This window comes from Lineus longissimus, chromosome 3 (assembly GCF_910592395.1).
Source record: "Lineus longissimus chromosome 3, tnLinLong1.2, whole genome shotgun sequence".
Taxonomy (NCBI): domain Eukaryota; kingdom Metazoa; phylum Nemertea; class Pilidiophora; order Heteronemertea; family Lineidae; genus Lineus; species Lineus longissimus.
The window spans coordinates 27,855,317-27,876,747 of NC_088310.1; the positions used below are offsets into that span (position 1 = coordinate 27,855,317).

Consider the following 21,431-nt stretch of genomic DNA (forward strand, 5'->3'; position numbering starts at 1 on the left):
ATTTACCCGAACCAGATGATTCCAATTTGGGGTACACCGATCGTTTTAACAACTTTTGATAACAAATCTGTCAAGGTTTGCACTTTTGTTGGCAGTTCTTTTACCAAACACTAAAACAATTTGTCAGCTATTGTATTTTGTTTACAAACCTGTTCAAAATATTATGTTGGCAAAAAAGGATTGCTAAAAACCAAATTGGATTATGGACGGGAAGAAAAAGCTGTTCCTAAGCTTATGGCGTTCAATCCACCGCTTGAGTTTCCATGCTTGACACGTTTTAACAGGATTTTTCACAGAAGTGGAAGAATTTACTGGCTTTCGGTCAACTTCGACACCTGAGAGCATAAAGCCCAACATTCAACAAAAGGCCTAGTTTTTGTAGTTTATTCAGTTATTAAAACAACATAACTTTGATCAGGCCGCCAATTTGGATGCCATCTTGGACAATGCTTTTTATTCCTTCACAAATAGGAGAGTAATTTTTATTGAGATAGAACACAACATTTATTCAAATCCCATTGTTGTTGCTTTATTAATGATGCAACAAGATATTTGGCAGATTTGTACAAGTTCATTTTATTGCTCGTTTAGCACGTGATGGTTTAGAGGCGTCAGTAAACAGCCATCTATTAATTTATATCGGGCATAAATCTCAATTAGCGGAACAAGAGGATGACCAATGAGATGGCATAACCAATTGAATTAGCGCTCAGAGAAACATGGGAAAGCTGAGACAGAGAAGGGGAGAGCTATGTCTTCTCCGTCGCTACACCCATAGAGACGAATTATACCTCGGAGTAAGACCCGCTATGGAAATCCCGACGCGGTGAGGACACTATAAAATGGTAATTCTGGTCATTTCCAAGAATTTCAGATGTGGTGCCCTTGACGAATTAAGCTACAGTGGAACCCGGAAAAAAAAATTTTGGCTTTGAAAATTTTTCCAGAATTTTGAACTTATGAAAAAATTCAACTCTGAAGGATGAAAAATATTTCTCGGTTCAAATTTTTTTTCACTTTTTTGTTTTTTGCTCAAAATGAAAAAACATCATCAGCCCCAAAAGATTTTGGCTTTAAAATTTTTTCAGAATTTTTAACTTAAGGCGCCTAAATGAAGCGGGCTTGATACCATATTCCACGTCTGATACTTCCCAACTAGTGATATATGCATTTTAAACCACCACAACAGTTTTGCCCACTGCTTTTGACAAATTACCGAGTTATTCACAACTAACTTCCTAATTGGTCATCGCCTAAATGATATAAATGAAATGATTTAGATGTTCGAGTGTTTGTTTCTCTAAACCCCGGAATCACTCATCAACCAATCGTCACGATTTAGCTATCGAAAGGCGACGAGGATCTGTCGATATGTAGACCTGACTCAATACTGGTCATGGGAACGCTGAGCGACATCTCCGCATGCAGGATGATAGCAAGTCGAAGAAGTTATCGCAACGATAAAAACATCACGTTTGGTTTATTGAGTAGTAAATGTGCAGTCTACTTGTAATAAAGTGGGAGGTAAATATTTGATCCGCTGTGTTACTACAAAGACGCATGACTGTAAAATAAAGGTATCTCTCTCAGTTAGCACAGACTGTGCATAACTGTATCGCGGTTATATTGACAATAAGCACTTGTCATTCATGTATTTTTTAGAAATACTAATCACTAGTATGCAAAACTAATTTCTTCTGGTCCGACACCTCTGCAAGGCGAAGAACTCAACCCTGTCGGTGTCAGAGATCTCTCTGCTCTGTTCTTTCAGATAATTCACGCCGGGGCTAGCTCAGATACATTGTTTGAGATGGTTTTTGATGTTGATGGACCCCTTGCACAGACTGGTGTAGTAGAGTGTTGGTGCAATACTATTCGTATACGTCGCCTACCATGCCACAGCCAAATTTCAATGACACTGTCACCCCTATTATGAGAGAATGCGGTCGGGCCATGTTATATCCTGGCAACAGATCAGCCACATCAAGCTCTCCCATTGTACCAAGTAAAAAGGATGCGGCCATCTGCAAAATGTGCTCAATCAGGTTCACGTCTTTTTCAATGTGAATTAATTCAAACGCATTGTAGCCGGGCCATTAGAAAGTGCCCGTTCCATAACCCGCTCAACATTTCCGATTCATGTTTTAGCTGCACCCGGCGGCATGCCCGACCGCGACGAAATGCAATAAATGATTCTCAGATCATGGGTTATTCAACTGATTGTTTTCATTCTGATGCTCCATGAGATTGTCTTTTTTGTGAAAGGATGGCTATGATGACGTACAAAGTTCTCAAAGTACTGGAATGGCATCTTCTAGAGTGCATCGTATGCTGGATGGATGCACATTGCATTGTGGTCGTTACGCTGTGTTGATGATAATACCTGAGCCATGTGCTGGACCTTAGGTGAATGTACATTGTGCTTCATGTACACAGTATGCTCTATGTTTGACTCGTATGATACTGTATCTACATGACGCGAACGATTTCTACTACAGGCCAATATCTGATACTGACCTAACCCAAATAACTGTTCACGCGCTATGTAGAACAAGACTGCGCTTCATGTATATTGGACCCTCAGCTGTACACTATCTTAGAAAGGACCACAGGACTGTCTTGACGGGACTGGCGCATACTTCAGAAACGTATTCACTCTAGGGAGGGTAGTCTCTTATTGTCTTATCCACCGTGAGAAGGAGTACTTTAATTAAGTCACCTTGATGCACAATGTCGTTGTCGATTTCTCCTCATTCCTGGCTGACTGTCCTTGATGTTGAAGCTGTAGTGTAATTAGTTTCCTGGTGGTGTGCCCCTCCACCGACTGCGGGCCCCCAGTCATATAATTGCAATATAAGGCTCGGTCGATAACGTGATCACATTGAACAACTCGTCAGCACTTTATTGAGTTCACCCTTTAGCACTGATGGGCAATAAAGGACATTCTGGCTCCATAAGCTAGCCGTCTCTGTCTTGGCTCGAGGAAGATGGCCACGATGGACAGAAAGAAACCCATGTGATTAAAAACTGGATGGAACAGCAAAGGTTGGAAAGTTGTACGCGACTGAAGGAACTGACAGGAACTGGTGGAGACGGTTTCCAAAGTCTCCGTCTACATATAGCTGGGATGGGTACCGCCCAACCTCTCATACCAGGCCTTTGGATTGATCCTAAACTCACACAAAGTTATAAGGAGTAACAAAAGCCCTGCTATAGAAGGATGGTACATTCAAGTATTTGGGTGAAAACGAAGGATGTCTCAAGGCAGATCGATGGGCAGAGGTGTTGTTTTAAAAACTACGTTTAACAGTCTTTAACGCCAACCAAAAGCTACTTTCACCGCGTTCTGTCGAGGCTACACTATGACGGTAATTCATCGCCCATCGCGAGGACATCCCATCACTTGGCTGGTGCATCTTCCTGCACACGCTCGAGTAGGCTGCATCAATAACTCAAGTATATCTTGAAACAATAATGCGACTCCCATTCAGCTTGATAGTGCCACGATGTCTTTATTGGCAGCGAGGAAGATGTCGATATTAAATTTACTTCAGTCGCTCACCCATGAGCTTATGACGATATCACTGACTAATCAAAGGCCGTCTCTAAGACACCATGGTGGTGAAGCGAAGGTACTGGCGGGAAAGGAATTCTGTCCCCAGAAAGAAAAGTCCGCAGAGGTTTGACACCGCTGATCCTTCGGACGACGCTTAAGCTGATTTGATCTGGCTGACTCAAGTGTTCATACGTCGGAGTACGATTTCAGCAACGAACATCTCCGGAAGTTTGAGGTGTAGAAGCGATGATGAGACATCACAAGACGAGGTGGCCGAGTGGTTAAGGCGATGGACTGCTAATCCATTGGGCTCTGCCCGCGTGGGTTCGAATCCCATCTTCGTCGTATTTTTTGCATTGGTTAGGTTAATCAGTCATGTCAGTCCCAAGTGAAAACCTTGGATCGAGGGTTCGTCTTTGCTATTTTGCAACGGCCTGGGAATCTGCATGTGTTTTTTGTGATTTGGAACCATTTTCCATCCATGTACACTGTACATCCATGCACACAGACAAGATAATCATGATGGTTATTGGGAGCCGCACTCTCTCCTAGATATGTTACCGCTGTGCTCATCGAAAGGCCTTTCCTCGAAATGAGTTTGCCAGCAACATTGAATTTGGGTTTGATACTAACGCCATAGACGCCAACCATAACTGACCTTTATAAGTTCACTGAATAGATCGGGCCTAAACAGGGTCAAGTGAAATGAAAACGATCGGGCCATATGCCTACAACACCAAGAAAACGGTCACATTAATGAGTCACGTGTCTTCATGTCATGATTAATATAAAATGAGCCGATTGTGATTAACCTGTCGAGACATCCCGCATCCCCCTCACCAAATTCTATAGGAATATTTTGTTTTATTTCATGGAAACCGTGTCTAAACTTCCCACTTATCACGCACATGACTCTTCCGAGGTAAATTGAAAGCTTCGAGATGCTCCATGCATTCTCATGTTTTTCTTGTTTTAATTTTCAAGCAGGTATTGATAGGAATAACACGATGATAATAGTGGGGCGTGATGGTCGGCTGCCTGCAGCTCACGGGACACTATCCATATGGCACTGGAGAGGCCGGGAGGTGAGCGGGCTGAGACCATGGGGCACCAGCCGGGCCGAGCGGGCGGGACCGTGGCACCAGCGAGGAACATATGGGACATGATTGTACCCGTTAGAGAGAGTACCCTGACATCTGAGAGCACCCGACTCGCATCTTTGCCCCCCATTGTAAAGTGATTACCCTCCGTTTAAATATATCAGGCCCGAGAGGGAAGGAGCCCCGGGCTTGGCTTAACTTGAAAGCTAAGAGAGGGGGCTTATGGAGATTTAAAAGGACCGACCCACATCATAGAGGCTGGGGATCAGTCACTCGGGAGAGTAATATAACTTAAGAAGGTTTCCCTGAGGCGCTGGAGTGAACAATTAAGAGACGAGCGGTGACAATAAAAATATCACAACGCCATTGTTCGCGGACGTATTATGTAAAGATGGAGTAGGGTCGTCTGATCTCGCTTTAAATATCTCTGAGAGAACATAATCGAATTGTGAAGCTCTTGATTTTTCAAGGCATTGGTTAAGGACGTGGTTATAAATCGCCAGCGTTAGAAAAAGCAATTAAGCAGAAAGGTTTAAGCCATTCTCAGCTGTCGTTAACTGGCATGTGAAAATCTGGCCCCTGCTGGTAAAGGGCCGGCTTGGGGGAATCAGGGAGGGTCACATCAGATGATGGTCACTCGAGCCTGGACGGAATGCACTTGACCTCTTCTGCCCCGCCACATAATCACGTCCCATCTAGCCATTCTGTCGCATTGTTGTGGCGTTCCTGTGACGCAATCGAAGGGGAAATGTACCTGAATTGTCTGCCCGTCTCTATGGCTATTAAGGTGGATCTTGGGTGCCATATGGGATTTGTTCACGGGGTATCTCTTGAATTTTCAAGATGACCAACCGGCTGTAAATGAGTCCTCAACGACAACGTCTACACGGTCGGCAGTTTTGCTGAAGTTTTATCTCTATGCTGTGGTTTAACTCGATTTTACCTTAGTACCGGTGGTAGACTATTTTAAAATTATGTTGTTTTCTTCTAAAACCAATCGCGCTGAAAACGCCCCGCCAACAAACCTTGCTGTCAGTGATTGCGTGCGAAGTTGGCTTTCGCGTGATGCTGGAGGATTAAACGGCTCGGATGGCTAAACATGGAGACTGATGTCAACGTTGTTATCGAGATCGCTTTGAACATCATATAAACACGCTAATTATTCGTGAGAGAAAGGGAGGCCCATAACTCTATGACATATCATGCTGGCTTTATCTCACCAATTACTATCATGCTGGTGATAATCTAATGGCTCGAGCTGGTAATTTGTCAAACAATTTAGATAAGCGGCGCTGGGATGGCGAAGCGGATAACGCTCAGTACTTGGTCATGATGGCAACGCGGCATGGAGAGAACCACTGCATGCGCAGATTTCAATCCGGATCAAACCAGGTCATCGTGCATGCTGTGATGTGCTGGACATCGTACATACTAGATGCCTGATGGATGACGGATCAGCTGAGGCTGGTTTGGGGTTCCAGCTAACTCAATGGCGATCGTCGGAATGGTATAATTGCTAAATAGTTTGTATTATCAAATGACAAAAAATAACGTTTCTGGACAACTCCTTCGTAACCGCTAGTTCTCATTGTGATTGGCGGCCATATTTCACCACCCTGAATATTGCATCCCTCTGGCGAGTATTTCCGCTACTGCGACAGTAACACAAAGGAAGTCGTGTTAGGATGAAGCATTCCCCCTTTGATCACTTCTGCCCGGGCTCAAGTCATCTCACATCGCCTATCACCACCTTGAAGACCCGGTCAATTCCACCCAGATCCTCGCCTAATCCGTTTAGTGCAAGACAAATAAGATAAAATCAAATGAAGACGTTTCGCCCAACTATCTCAAGCCTTCATCAGTCGCATATTCAATTAATGAAATCTTTCACCCCGTGTTATGACTCGTAGCTCGGATTAATTCGATTCTCTTTGGGGTCTGGGATGCTGAAAGGTAACTCTTTACTGGGATGTAAGGGCAGGGTAAACATATATCCTCACTCTTCCATCCTGCCTGAAGGTCACTGTGTAAAGTAATAGAGTTGCTGATATAGGCGATCAATGTCATGAAGTACCAAGAGTAAACACTCCGGCTTTGGTGTATTTTATTTTCCAAAGTCAACATGCGAATTCAAATAAAAATCGCAGCTATGACTGGTCGGAGATGGGGGAAGGTTTGCTTAAGCTATCGTAGTGTTATAGTATTGAAATTTCCACCACTATGCTTGTTCTTCCCGCAGTCATGGGTTTAGCTTGATATCAGTGATTTCTGCGCCAGGGAAATGTTATGCACGGACTGGAAAGGATTGACGATTGAGAAGAGCGTTCATGGGATCTATCGTCTATGCAGAATAATGTTACAAATGTGAGTGATATCTTGGCTAAGAAGTCAAAATGGCGGCGAAATGATGGCTGCAAGATTTGGAGTACAAGGTATGGTAATTTTCAAAATTGCTTTTTGTTCCAGATGATTGATGATGTTTAAACCTTTCGGAATATCAATCGCTTCTCTGTCAAAATCTCGTCAGATTAGGTGTAATACGAGATTTTCCCTGATGAATATTGTCCGTAGTCTCATCAGTTGTCAACATCCAACATGGCGGATGGCATTTCCGGGCCCAACTGAGGATGTCCAATGTTCATTACGGAGGTATCTCTTTTTATGCCTTTTGACGTAACTGAAGACATCTTGAAACCAGTGTCATCCACGTCTTCATCCCATCCTCCTCATCATTCTGGCGTCATAATATCAACATCTGCAATTTTGCCATCCGGCTGTATGTTGGTAAGTCTAATACGGTCACTTCCCGACATTCATGCCCCCCCCCCTCTGGCGCGACCTCTTCAGCCGCTCCATCCCAGTCAAGTTAATTTGGTTGTCGACTCCATTGTTGCCAGATCGTCTGCTACAACAAATCATCCTTCCGGTTCTCCGCCGTTACCATCCAAGATGGCGGATCACTAGGGACCAGTTAAACGATAAAGACATCTCGAATATCTGGAACTAATTCCTGCCTATTCATACTTTATTATGCGTGACAAGTTCTCTATCAGATTGAGATCTCGGCCAAATAACACTAATTGAATGCTTATCAGATCTTTCACGCTTCTTACCACAATAAGATCGGTAGATAGGACACCTGATGGAGTGAATACCGCTGCAGTGCGGACAAGGCGAAGCGTGATCCTAGCCATGGTATGTTAGGCACTGATAAAACGGGCCTGTCTGACCCCGGCTGAGATTTTGATTGAGGTCAAATGGCCATTGTTGTGGTGGTTGTGATCAATACGGAACACGACAATTGATCATGATACATCAAGCCCGGGAACGACCACACACAAGATATATGATTAGGAATATGCGAAACAAAATCATACGGATTTCTCCGATTACTTCATCTTATCTTTTCTCAAACATACAATATATGACTTTGTGAAATGTACTTTGACTGATAGATTTTGCTCAAACTGTGTTTTGTGAACCGGAAGTTGATGGTATCCCTTTTTAACAACTCCAACCACCACTTCTGGTCGTCGCTACACTGCTGAAGGTACCATTTTTGTTATACATGATTTGAAGATGATGACATTTCTTTCATAAAGTAAAAGTGAGAGTGATTCCAAGTCAAAAGTTTAGGAAGTTAACTTTGTAAAGGAAGTTTGTCAAATTCACCCAAGTTGAACTTATGTTACACACGATTTTTTGCAACACTGTGCACAGGATTGCATGAAACTCAGAATGTGAAGTCAAATCTAGAGACAAGCAATGAAAAAGTTCGAACATTACGCTCAGAATCTGATTGATGTATCTTGATCTAATTGCGCTCATAGCAAATTAAACGCCGTTTAACGCTACATTGAGTTTGCAAGATTGGAATGGTGGCACAGCGATAAAATACAATTAATTTGATGCGGTGCAGCAAACATGCAAGATCTGAAACAGAATCATCTTGTAGTCAATCTAATCTCAGTCGGGGTTGGGCTACGGGAATCCTGGATGCAATTATGTTAAAAGTGGTGTCGTCTGAGCCGGTTTGGTCGTCTGTCCCCCGGGATTATCTTCGCCCGCAGTCATGATAGCTTTAATCACGGGCGAGTCCCTCCCTTTAATCATCCAGCAATCTCTCCCTCGTGTTTTCAGCAACATCACGCGAGAATCATGCCCCTTGTGATCGTCTGCTAATGTCACTGAAGCTAATGTCGCCGAGGCTAAATATTATTGCATGTGCGAATCATGTAAAGTGTTCTATGATCGGATGGATCTGAATGATTTGAATCCCTAGTTGATACATTGCATTGTTGTGGCGTATATCTAATGTTCAGCGGTATCTAAATGGCTTCCACCCTAACTTTACCTGAACCCGAACGATGATCATCTCTAGCGTGTATTCAGTTGTCCCGCTCAAATGAGGTGAAATAGACAATCGAGTTGGACAACATGTGCAAAGCGTAAAATCTCGGCGGTGTCATGGCGGCGGTTGCGCATCATCAACCCATTACTAATGATACGGACTCATTAAATATATTAGTGGAATTTTTATGACTGTGCGACATGCGGCAACCGGGTATTGTGACCTGACCCTACCCATTCAACCAGCACATCACACGAGATGAAAAATCAATTTCACAATTGAAGTGATAAAGAGAGGACCAAGGGATTGAAGCCGCGCAAGGCCAGGTGTTTTTAAAAGTAGGATAACGGCCAACTACTACTTTGGAGGAATGAGTGAAAAAATTGATTTCTTTTTATTCGATCATCGACTCGCAGGCTTTCAAAAGTATAAAAGTGCACATTAGAAGTCTGAGTTTGCCTACGATTTGGGAAATTTACCGAGAGCCAAATTCAGTAGAGTCTTGTTTACCTGTATTTCGAAAGTGTGCACGCCTGTATTAAACCGACATTTGAATACCATCGTACAGCATGTACCGTCAAAAAGTTTAGAACAGTTAATGAGGCGGTATGATATCAGCGTCATCCATGCAACCTGCCGCCGTGTCATCTATTGTGTCACCAGCCTCTTCACACCAACACAAGCGGATTCGAACAATCCGAATGTTCATCAATTAAGCGCGACTTCGAAAGGATTCCATTGGTTTTGTGTTCTAATGCTTCGTCATTGATGATTCAGCCACTTTCTTCACTATACCTCCACCCACTTCAAACAAAATAAAATTGATTTTCGACCACGCTTTATCAATGGTGGGCTGCAGAAATGAATGGAATATTTAAGTGAAAAGAGTCAAGTTGACTACAGATTTTCATATTCCTCGCTCTGACAAGCAAGTTGATAGTCCGCCATCGAAAGCTTCGTTGGTTTTTTCAAATGCGATGTTTTCTTTTGCGATGTAAACACGCTTTAAGAAACGTATAGTTTGTTCTCCAAAACCAGGAGGCTGAATGATATTAAGATAAATCGTCTTTCAGACATCAACACGATTGTGTATCAAAAATTCCGAACTAATTTTTCCATCGAAAAGCTGAGTTGGGGTTAATTTGGCCGAGCAATATTGGCTCCGATCGAATTGCCACAACTATCATATTGCAGCGGGTGAATAGAGACCAGAAGAGCTTCCTCGAAAGGTATTTCCCCGATCCGACCCCTTCTACACCACAATGGCAGCCAGCGTGGAGGGATCAAATGAACTGCTCTCGGCATTATCTCGACTAATGGTTGTGGATTTGAGAATTTCCTAATGACTTACTCCATGAAATTTACCTCAATCGTCAAATTTCCGTTCTCTGTCAGAGTGACGGTGTGCCGGCAGCCGGTGTGTCTCAATGGGTGAGGAATTTCCCACAAAACGGTCGCGCGGATGAGCAGACGACAAAAACAATGTTCGCTATTGATGGACCATCAACTGGAATTGACTGCCACCAGGGTTAGAAATGAAGTAGGATTTCAAATTACAGGAAAACAACCCGTCTGCTCGGTAATGATAGGATACAGCATCGATTTTGTTCAATCGAAATGAAAAGCAACCGAATTTCTCTCAAAGCAATTTCCAATCGTACCAATATCTGTTGGCCGATTGATGATAAACACCGCCCGGGAGAGGATCGAATGCCATGAAATCAACGCCAGTACGAATACAAAGACGCTGGTACTTATACATGCACAAGGACTTATGCTTCGCAAATTATACTTGCCATGATATTTATTCAAATTTATGCAAACATCAACGGGATCGAAAGTAAACGCTACTAACTAAATGTCGACATTTCGAAATAAACAAGTCTCAATCCTTTATTATACAAAACCGTAGCTTTGGTGCTACAGCAGACACGGCGTAAATAGAAAAACTGCTTTTCGCTGACGACACATACATGTTCGTCAGAGACAAAACATCATTGGAGTCGAGCTAACATTGGACCTTCTTTGGAACCATGGTACCACACCCAAACATGACTAAAGGGAATAGTCCACCGCAAACAAACGGTCTTCTCTCCTGGCCCCAGTAACTAAAAGTTTCATCAAAGTCTGAAACAATTCCCAGACTAGAACGAGTAATCAGTGTTAATGAGTGATCTCCTAAACTTATTATCGCGACAAAGACAACAAATCAAAACAAAAAGAAAGTTACTCATGCTTTCCCAAGTGAATTGTTGTTATTGCTGTTTGAATTACCACAGGTAACCGATTCTGAAAGGGTCGTGTTTGTACAGCTATGTGTTGGAGAAGTTGTGGGAAAGGCCCCTTCTCCGGTATGGAACAATATTTGACTTATTTTTGCCAAAACTGAAGAGTATTGCCAATATTTGATTAGTAGGTATCATTATACATAACTGTAAGCCGTGCGCTCTTCAGCGATCTGTATCCCCTTCTATTCTCCCTCATTCCCTCTGCCCCAGGGGACTATCGGCGCAGTGCTCAGTTGTGTCCACAGAAACAAATGACTGGCTGATTAGAAACTCGGGTAACCATGGATCTTGAGGCAAGTTGCTTTCAATTCTTCACCCAAGAAATCGAGTTTGTTTCACCTGGCAGAACACCAATCAACACAACCATTGTAGAAGACATGACATATTTTCACCACCTCGGGAAACTGATGATGACAAAAAACAACCGCTATGAATTTGCTTCTTTCCTGGAGGTTGTCAACAAAAAGTTTTGCCAAGTAGCTTTTTATGTGCTCAGACGAAGAGAAAGTGATAAACCAGAGTATGTGTATACACGTGGGTGTTTTTGTCGTTAGTCCGGAGCTTAAGGGTTGCACATAGAAATGCATTTAGAACAAGTTTGCCTCATAGTACATTCCATGCTTTTTGGCGCACCATAATATCGTGGTCGTGTTTATGATCCATTTGAAGCAAGCACACCAATCAAACAACACTGTAATCAATAACTGGTTACAGTATCTTATTAGTTGTTTCTTTTTAAAATACGATACTTTCTTTTAGAAGCTACCTAAAACGTGTGCATGGCCACGGCGACGAACATCTAATCATTGAGTTTGGCAAAGAGACGGTTAAATCAAATGTACATTTCGTGCCTGTATATATGGATTTTGGAAAGCTGCTATTTCCTTACACAATATTGACATCATAAATCTATCATCCAAATATCAAATTTGAACATCCTCGTGTACATATTTATACAGAGCACACGGACGGCTGTGTGCATTAGGCGGCTGTGTACATCAAGTCATGATACAATGTTGTGCATAGTTTTTGCCGTGAATTGACGTATTCAGCACACTTAGTTGCTATTTAAGGGTATTTAGCATCGTTTTTAGCTTGTACAAATAATGACATATTTAGACAATGTCTACTGGAGGGGCATTTATTGCCGAAAACAAACAGACGGGATATTGGACTTGGCGAAATCATTCATATCACACAGGTCGTGGTAGAGGAAATTTCATAAACAGTGGTCCGCATTAGAAGCAGGATTCTAGGAAGGTATTTTCATTCCCTGAATACCATGTGTTTAGAAACAAGGAAAAAGTGGTCAAAGTCATAACTCTTTTTTTTTAAAACGACATTTATTATGCAGAAGATTGTCAAGTGCGTTTACCCGCAAGATACATGACAAAGGCCTATTAATCATATATAGTACCTTTTAATTACCATAATTACGATTATATTATTGAAGACTACATTAAATATCATTAACCGTGATCAATCTATTATAGCCATTATCATGATTTTGGCATTCAACCATAACTAAGAAAGACAAACCCTACAATTTTTAAAGAAATAATGTATATTTCTAATTACATCGAGTAACGGGTTTATAAAAAAGGGATTGATAGTCCCCGAGAACATCGAGGAACTTCGAAATGTAGAAAAACAGGAATTGGAGTATGATATTCTGCCAACAGACCACAGATCGCACGGTCCAAAGTAATATCAGCCCCGAGTTAATTACGGTGACATCAAGACCACCAACTTCTTTCCCCAGTTTCCTCAAGCACCTTTTTTACTAGCAATTTCCTCGGAAGGAAGTGCCATGGAACCGCTGCGGCTTGGAGCGGTTGCTACGCGGCTTAGTGGGGAGCCGGTCTGAGATGGTTCCACGCACCATGTCTCTACGTCAAGTATCAACCATACAATATAAAAGAAATCTGAATGGCATAGTTTTGACGCCAAACATATCTATCAGAGATTACCGGCGTAAGGTATTGTATACCTTTTTAATGAATTCATCTCCCTCCGCATCTCAGTTGATAACAGGAATAAGATTCACTCCTCTTTTTCAGCATTACCAATATTTTCCGACCATTTTTATCGGGACCCAATCCGGCCCTTGTCTAATGCTTCCTTTACTGATGCCCCGAGAAAGATGCCTCCTCACTGAAGAAGTTCTTTCAGCCTCACCATTCGCCAAGATGATTAACGCCAACCCCCAAACTCCGGCTAAACATTGTTGTATCTATTAATGCCCCCGAGATAAATCACAAATTGCTAGTATCACCTCCAAGGCGCTGACATTTATTACTCTCATCAATGCAAATCTTGTTAGGTTCTGAATCGGGACCTGATTATGGGCTGGACGTCTCGCGATGATAATTACAGGTTATCGTCTTCACTCAATGAATGAGCTATAGGGTGGAGGTGCTGAAGAATATGGCTTTTGGCATCATCTTCACGACTATAGCGGAGTTGTAGAGTTGGAGTCAGCCGCGGGAGCGCACCCTGTAGCGTGGCGGGAAGATCGAGAAGACTAGTCAGGGTGCCAGTCTCCCTCACAATTGCAGGTTTTCGCCTTCAGTGAATGAATGGGTTGGAATACCTTTTCCAACAAACTGTGGCCTACGGATGCGCCGCGACTGGTGGAAGCCTGGACGTTATAAACATGGCTATTCTGGTTCTTATTCCAGTTGTGGTTGGTGCCTACCAGCACCATCATTGATTCATTCCTGGGGTTGGTTCATGTCATCATCGAAGCAACAATTAGCACTGCTCTACCAACCAGTCTTGTCGAGGGGAAGAACTACTGTTATACTTTCCAACTCCGAGGTAAAGTCATACACCCTGCGATGTGAGAGATCTCTACGACCAGCATCGTTGCTGACACTTGATTATCATAATGGTGCTTACCAGCGAATTCTATCCACGCCTATGACAGAAATGTGACATTATCCGCTAGGTTTCTATGGAAACGAAGCAATACCATCCAAACACCCTTGCAAGATCGCGATCTTGACTGTTCATAATATTTCAAGTCCTCAAGGTTGGCGCACCGCGGCTAGAAGCAGACTAGATGTTGTTTCAGCAAGGCAAAATCAAACATATCTTCATCAGCAGACGATAGCACCATTGGCAGACGATCGAAATGGTTGCTTTAACAGCTGATTTCACAGGGTAAGCGAGGGCAATCAGCCATTAAGATGTGAAGATCGAACAAGGGAAATGTTACGTTTGGCCACCAGCCCGTAAGATTCACTCTCGTGAGTTATCCTTCACTCTGTGTTGCTTGTTCGACAAATACAGAGTCTCACTGTCATAATATAACACTTTCTTTGAATGTAGTTGCAGTTTAACTTGAGCTTGGAAGGTTGTACATTTAACAAAGAAATGCACAAGGTCGGCCTTGGTATTGTTCTTTATGGAAACAGACGCGAGTTCACCCTAATTGATTGATTCAAACTACAAGTATTTCCTCAGAGGCGGAATGTGAAAATGTTCATGTCCCAAAAGTTTTGTCGTGTTTTCATAAGCAATATACTGCCGCTGGAAGACAGGTTCGATGAATGGAATAGCGATTGCCTTGAAGGAAATACAAATTGTGAAATGAATATCACCCAGCCTAGTAAACCACGTACCTCACCGCGAAATCTCGTGATACTCGAGTTGTCGATCGCTCCTATCCTACACGTCTGCCTCAGTCACACGTGTTCAACCTTCATTTCATTTCACCCCTCTGCACCCCCTCCCTGTCAATGATTCAACTGATTGTATAGGACGGTGTGTTAGTGGCGGGTGGGTGGGCAGCTGGAGTATAGGGAGATGAACAGATTCTCACGACAGAATAGCAGGGCCTTTAACCAAACAACATACGTATTTATTCAGTCTTACAGCTGAACCACCACCAGCGGGCTGTTCCATATTAATGAATGAGGTCAATGGTGGCAATAATAATGGCATAAGAGGAAGATAACGCGAATTTAGGCAAATTTCTTATATCAATAAGCAATTTTAACCAACCTTTGTACCAAAAGTGTTAAATTACCATAAATATACGTAGGCCTATAATTAACGCATGTTTCAGTTATGACTTGATGAGTCGATTTATTAGTAATAACTTCGATAAGGCATTCGTCACACAGAAACATTGCTCACAGCACGTATTGGTGAGGGACTGCCTTTTCCCTGGCATTCCCACTGGCAGTGTGGCGCCTCAGTTCCGGGCTTCCCTGACTCTTTCCCATTCGTTTGAAGCAAAATGCACACGAATAGAAGGAGAGGTGTGCAGTTGCACCTCGTCGAGCATCGGTGGTTCAGTGGTAGAATTCTCGCCTGCCACGCGGGTGGCCCGCGTTCGATTCCCGGCCGATGTATGCTTACTTTTTACACAGGTTACGTTTGCGGTGCATGACAGGGCTTCATGTTGTTTTTGGCCAAAATGCGGTAAAAATATAGAGATGCTACTCTTACAGTACAAGATGATCCATAATTCTCCCATCAGTCCGGCTCAACAGAGTTTACAGAAGACTTCCGCTTGTCTAGCCAACCAGAAGCTCCCAATCCTGCTTCTCAAGCGCCGGGTGTACGATTGGGGGCTCCCGATTGGCCAATATCACCAGGCGGAAGTCTTTAAACTAATGCTCGATTGAAAGCAACATCAGGACAGAATCCATATCGGGCAGCAATTCATTCAACGTGGATTTAATTAAACGACAAATATCAGAACACCTGAACCGCAGACGGTGCTATCATCGGGGCAGACGTCTCCTTTGACCTGCCCCTCGGTGCCCTTCCACAAGCTGCAGCCGAAGCCATTCAAAGAAGCGGTCGAGGAGATAGAGTCCTCATCCAAGGGATTACCTGATTTATGATTACAGGTTGTCCCATCTTTTGTCGCTTGCCAATCCAGGTTTATCACCCATACCATAATTACACTGAACACTATCAGGATAATTGCAGCTCAATCGTGACGCTATCGTGTGTTGATGATAAGTTTTAATGTCTTCACCACACCGTGTAGGCAGCAATGAAAATTAATTATATCTTTATTTCAATGAAGCACTATAGATATTGTTTATCATGGCCTGAGGGTCTTCTTACGCGTAGGCACCGCGTGCGTTAGCGACGACAGCGTAGAGCCGGCAGTCCATCGTGCTATTTATGAAGGCATGCCGAGGAAAGCGGGAATTTTCTTTCCAAGAATCGCTGGACCCAGGAACTCCAGGTCCTAACTATATCCAATTGACCGAGGTTTTCTCCTTAGGTCTCGTGGGTAAACACAAAATCGAATGTCTCCACACCGAATACATTTGTACTCAATGCACTAGTTATTGATTAGCAACAAAACAAAACAATACAAATGTTTTTTATTACCCAATCCTGAATAACTGAGCATAACTGTTGTTTATTTGGTGAATTTTTCATTGTTTACTTTTACTAATTCCGATTTTCATGATGTGTTTATGGAATGCCTGGTAGGCTGTACATCGTCTCATAGACGTGTACTAATCCCTGAGTCAACTTGGAATGAATTTGAATATCTAGCTTCCAAGTATTAGCTGGTTATATTCTTCTTTTTTGGAAATTATCCACCTACAAATTTCGGGGTTTAGAAATATTGACAATCAATCATAGTGCCTCGAATAAAAGGATGAAATTTTAAAAGATACAACATATTTGTTTGCTGGAGGTATTAGTTTTTACTAGATATTCTATATCAAATCAGAAGTTTTGAGGAGCGTCAGTTATCCCATTCCACTAAAAGCCGATGACGGCGTAATACCAGCAAGGACACGGGTGTAACAGAAATGCACGTTCCCCCTCGCTGCATTGTGACATGTACATTTTTTGAATAGTAATTCCTACTTACAAGTACATGTACATGTATATAGTAATTGTCCCAACCGTCCTCACCAAACCCTAGAATAGGCCTACTTATGTAACAGGGAAACAAATACACTTTAGGACTAATCTGATCATTAGATCCATTGCAATCAGAATTTACCAACTGTAAAATGCTTGGCTTCACATGTTCATGAACATGTGTACTATAATGGTGATTCACCCTTGTCGATTGTTGCATTGCCAGTAATGAAGGATGCTGGCGCAACACGTACGTCTCTATAGGCCTACTGTGGTGCTTATAATGTGCTCATACTTGCATACAACCCTGCCCCAGGGCCTAGAAATGCTCACACAGACAAAGTAATATAGCCCGAGACCAATAGCAAGACGATAATCGATAGAGCTGACATTGTAAATTATCATTGTTTGTCAAAACGAAACAAAGTGTATGTGGTATGTTTGTATATCAGTCTATGCTGCAGACATTTTCATAAGCATGGAACCTTATTTTCTGATAATCGCTTTCCCTGGAAGTGTTGAATGACAATACCATAGCATATGACGTGTTGCAGTGTTTTATGAAGATTTTTTCTTATTCTTTTTTCAAGCGTTGAAATCTGTACAGAAATCGATTTTGTATGTAAGGGAACAATGCATGCCGGCATTATTATTAATACAGAGATGTCACCATATCTATGGTGTGTTTTATATATCATGGAACAACTCTAACGTGTCTGCCAGAGGAGAAAAGAAGTACATTTGAAAATCTAATGTTGTTGTCAATGAGTAGATAGTTGCATGTGTAAATCGTACATTTAATATAAGGGATAGACGCATCATTAGTTGTACCAGACCATTCCACAAATCCTTTTACAAGAAATAAATGGCTTAAACACTGAGACGATATCCGCCAATACTCTTGCCTTTAACCCCCTCTCCTCCCCTCGCTATGGTTGGCAAATGGAGGTACCGATGCTTCTTCTTGGTCTTTTAGGCAATACCATTGAACAGAAAGCTTCTCCATGGTCTGTTGAAGCAATACCGTTGAACAGAAAGCTTATTCAAGGTCTGTTGAAGCAATACCGTTGAACAGAAAGCTTATTCAAGGTCTGTTGAAGCAATACTGTTGACCAGAAAGCTTCTTCTTGGTCTGTTGAAGCAATACTGTTGACCAGAAAGCTTCTTCTTGGTCTGTTAGGCAATACCATTGAACAGAAAGCTTATTCATGGTCTGTTAGGCAATACCATTGAACAGAAAGCTTATTCAAGGTCTGTTGAAGCAATACTGTTGACCAGAAAGCTTCTTCTTGGTCTGTTAGGCAATACCATTGACCAGAAAGCTTCTTCTTGGTCTGTTAGGCAATACCGTTGAACAGAAAGCTTATTCATGGTCTGTTAGGCAATACCATTGACCAGAAAGCTTCTTCTTGGTCTGTTAGGCAATACCATTGACCAGAAAGCTTCTTCTTGGTCTGTTAGGCAATACCATTGACCAGAAAGCTTCTTCTTGGTCTGTTAGGCAATACCATTGACCAGAAAGCTTCTTCTTGGTCTGTTAGGCAATACTGTTGACCAGAAAGCTTCTTCTTGGTCTGTTAGGCAATACCGTTGACCAGAAAGCTTATTCAAGGTCTGTTTCAAGAATGCTCTTGATTAGAGAGCTTGATCTTAAGAGTTCTCATGCTCCTTTTTGAAGCGAATACATGTACGGTTGATTAGAGAGCTTCATCCTCATATTTGTTGAAATTCGCCGCCAAGTCCTTGATGTAGGCAATGCGCAATGCAGCAAAAAATCTTCCGCCAATATAAAAGCCTTTCAGTAGTTTCTGATACTTTGGCCTTTTGTCAGCGAATGTTATCAAGTTGCGTATCTCTGATAGATTTCCCTCGGGCAAAGCTACAGCCTCATGGATAATGCATAAAGTTTCTCATTAGCATTATGTACTGTTCTTTCCATGTTATGCAAATTAGGCACGATGAGCGTATTTTGTGATCGAAGTATTTCTTTCTCATGTCGTCTGCTTTGTATTGAGCTGGATATCGATGCCTTTTAACCCATTAGAGGCCAAGAGAGCATGAATGATAAAGCACTAAATAATCATATTGGACCCACAAGCGATTTGGTGCAAGGCCAACTGTATAGGCTTTACGAAAGAAGATTTGATAATTTGAACCTGGAGAAACGTCGCTTTTACTTGGAATACATAAGAAAAAAGATGCTGCCGATTCCATACTTGCTTTGACCTCGGACGGGGTCGTCTTTGCTTATGGTCACCATAACTGAGAAATCGCAAATTTCACTCTTCTTTTTCCTTTCTATTATGTCTTTGTCATGTTCCTTACAGGAATGATAGCAATGAGAAAAGCCTCCTTAATCAGCTGAAGAGAAACGCAGCCACTTTAGCTTGGTTGTTTCCGCCGATATTGCCAATAGCTGAACGGAATGCCACGTCTATTTCATAACATCGGCCCGTCAAGCTCTCGGAGTGGGAGAAATTGGGTCTAGTGTTAAAAAGGAGAGCGAAAGTATATTTGTCGAGTCAAGGGCTGTTGACAATATGAAGTTCTCTGTCTACCACTCTCATTGTTTTAGAGATAGTCTTTAAATATTTACTTTGAGTTGAGTGGAGCGTAATCTTCAGTACTATGATAATATTTACCCACACACTGCCAATATCGTTTTCCTAATATTTGGCCAACTTTAGGGTGTGTTTATGCCGATGAGATCACAATATCGACATATCGCATTCCGCTGTGTCTTCAGGAGACTGTGTGGTGAAGGTGTAGATGGATAGTAGAGTATGATGTATGGGGGAATGTACAGTGACTGATGTAGTGTGTAGAGTCTGTGACGCAATGCACAGTTCCACGTGTATAAGATGTGGATATACTAAACAAGACGCTATGGAAACTTTCTTTGTAATCTGAGGCCGTGAGTATGTTATTTCTTTTCTTTTCCCCCAAATACAGTGTAGTTTCAGCCACATGCACATGCATACTGATAAGCTCACATGAATTTGTCACATATTTGGTTTCTAATCCTCAAGGACAAGGTCTTGGACAAGGTCAAGTTGCAAAGGTCAAGGTCAAGAAATGTTCCATAGTTACCTAATACCGATACGTACGCACGTATAGGTCTAGTGTTGGCGTAATTGATTTGGGTTGGATAAAGGGACAAAATCAATTCCGCCATAGTATTTAGCAAGCGTACACGAACAGGGAGGACAAATGGCCTCGGGTCCAGTGATTGCTCAGGGCGAGAAAAAACCTGCCCCATTCCGATATCAATTCTTGATGAATTCATAGAAAGCTTGAGGCGACAACTGTAAATTCGTATAGGAAAAACAATGATAATGCAAGCACAGGTTCCCTCACAATATCACCATTGTAATAACCATTGATCAGAAGATGCAACTTGATGGAAAAAACTTTCGCATTGTCACGATAATTCCATCTCACATCGGAGATATTTTACCCTAAGGCTTATATCGGGCGCCGAAAATACAACAAAAGCTTAAACTTTTTATCACAGTGATACGGAGTTTCTATTATTCAGATTATATCATAAAACTATTCCAGAACTATCAAAGTTTATTGGCATTATTGGGAGAAGATGCATCATTGCATTTTTCGCCGCATCTCTTGAGGGTTAGCGTGAAATAGTTTTTGCTTCATTTGGATTATGTTTGTTTGTGTTTCGGTGTTTTGTCACTAAATATTATTTAGAATTTTGGTGTCTTTGTTCTATTGATGACAAGTATAACCACCTGATTGGCCAAAGAAAACAAAAGATAAGAACTCTATACGTTTACGATTATTCATATTAACCCACGTCACGTAGTATGCTTGAGTTCAATAATGTTTTTTTCTAACGAAATGCACTTCTGCAAACAAGGTAACTTGTTCTAGAACTAAAAGATGTTGTAGTTACATTCTCGAATTCTGTATGAAATATTTCAATGGCGGCTTTACGATTCTGCCAAACTGTGCAATTGGTAGTTAGTGATATAGCAGATGGTAATAGTTCTTGAAGTGTGCATCCTTACAAGATCTTAAAGGAATCTATTTAATTATCTATCATCTTATTATTCGTACAGTTCCAGCGAAATATATGATGATTTTAGAAAACCAGATTCAAACATAATGCTGATGAACCGAAAAGGAAAATCCGTTAATGCAAATAACTATGGAGATTATTCGAGACCTTGTTCTGAAACATGCAAAAGAAATCGTTGATACAAATTTTTCTGATTATTTTAATGAATTATAAGAGAACAATATAGGACGCATATTGTGTTTTTCTC

General features: G+C 41.9%; 2 non-coding genes across 2 annotated transcripts; both read left to right on the forward strand.

Annotated features, from left to right (window-relative positions):
- Positions 1–3,819: 3,819 nt before the first annotated feature.
- Positions 3,820–3,901, forward strand: Trnas-gcu (transfer RNA serine (anticodon GCU)). Its single transcript has one exon. It is a non-coding gene; the product is annotated as a tRNA-Ser (tRNA).
- Positions 3,902–15,585: 11,684 nt separating this feature from the next.
- On the forward strand, positions 15,586–15,656 carry Trnag-gcc (transfer RNA glycine (anticodon GCC)). Its single transcript has one exon. It is a non-coding gene; the product is annotated as a tRNA-Gly (tRNA).
- Positions 15,657–21,431: the final 5,775 nt, after the last annotated feature.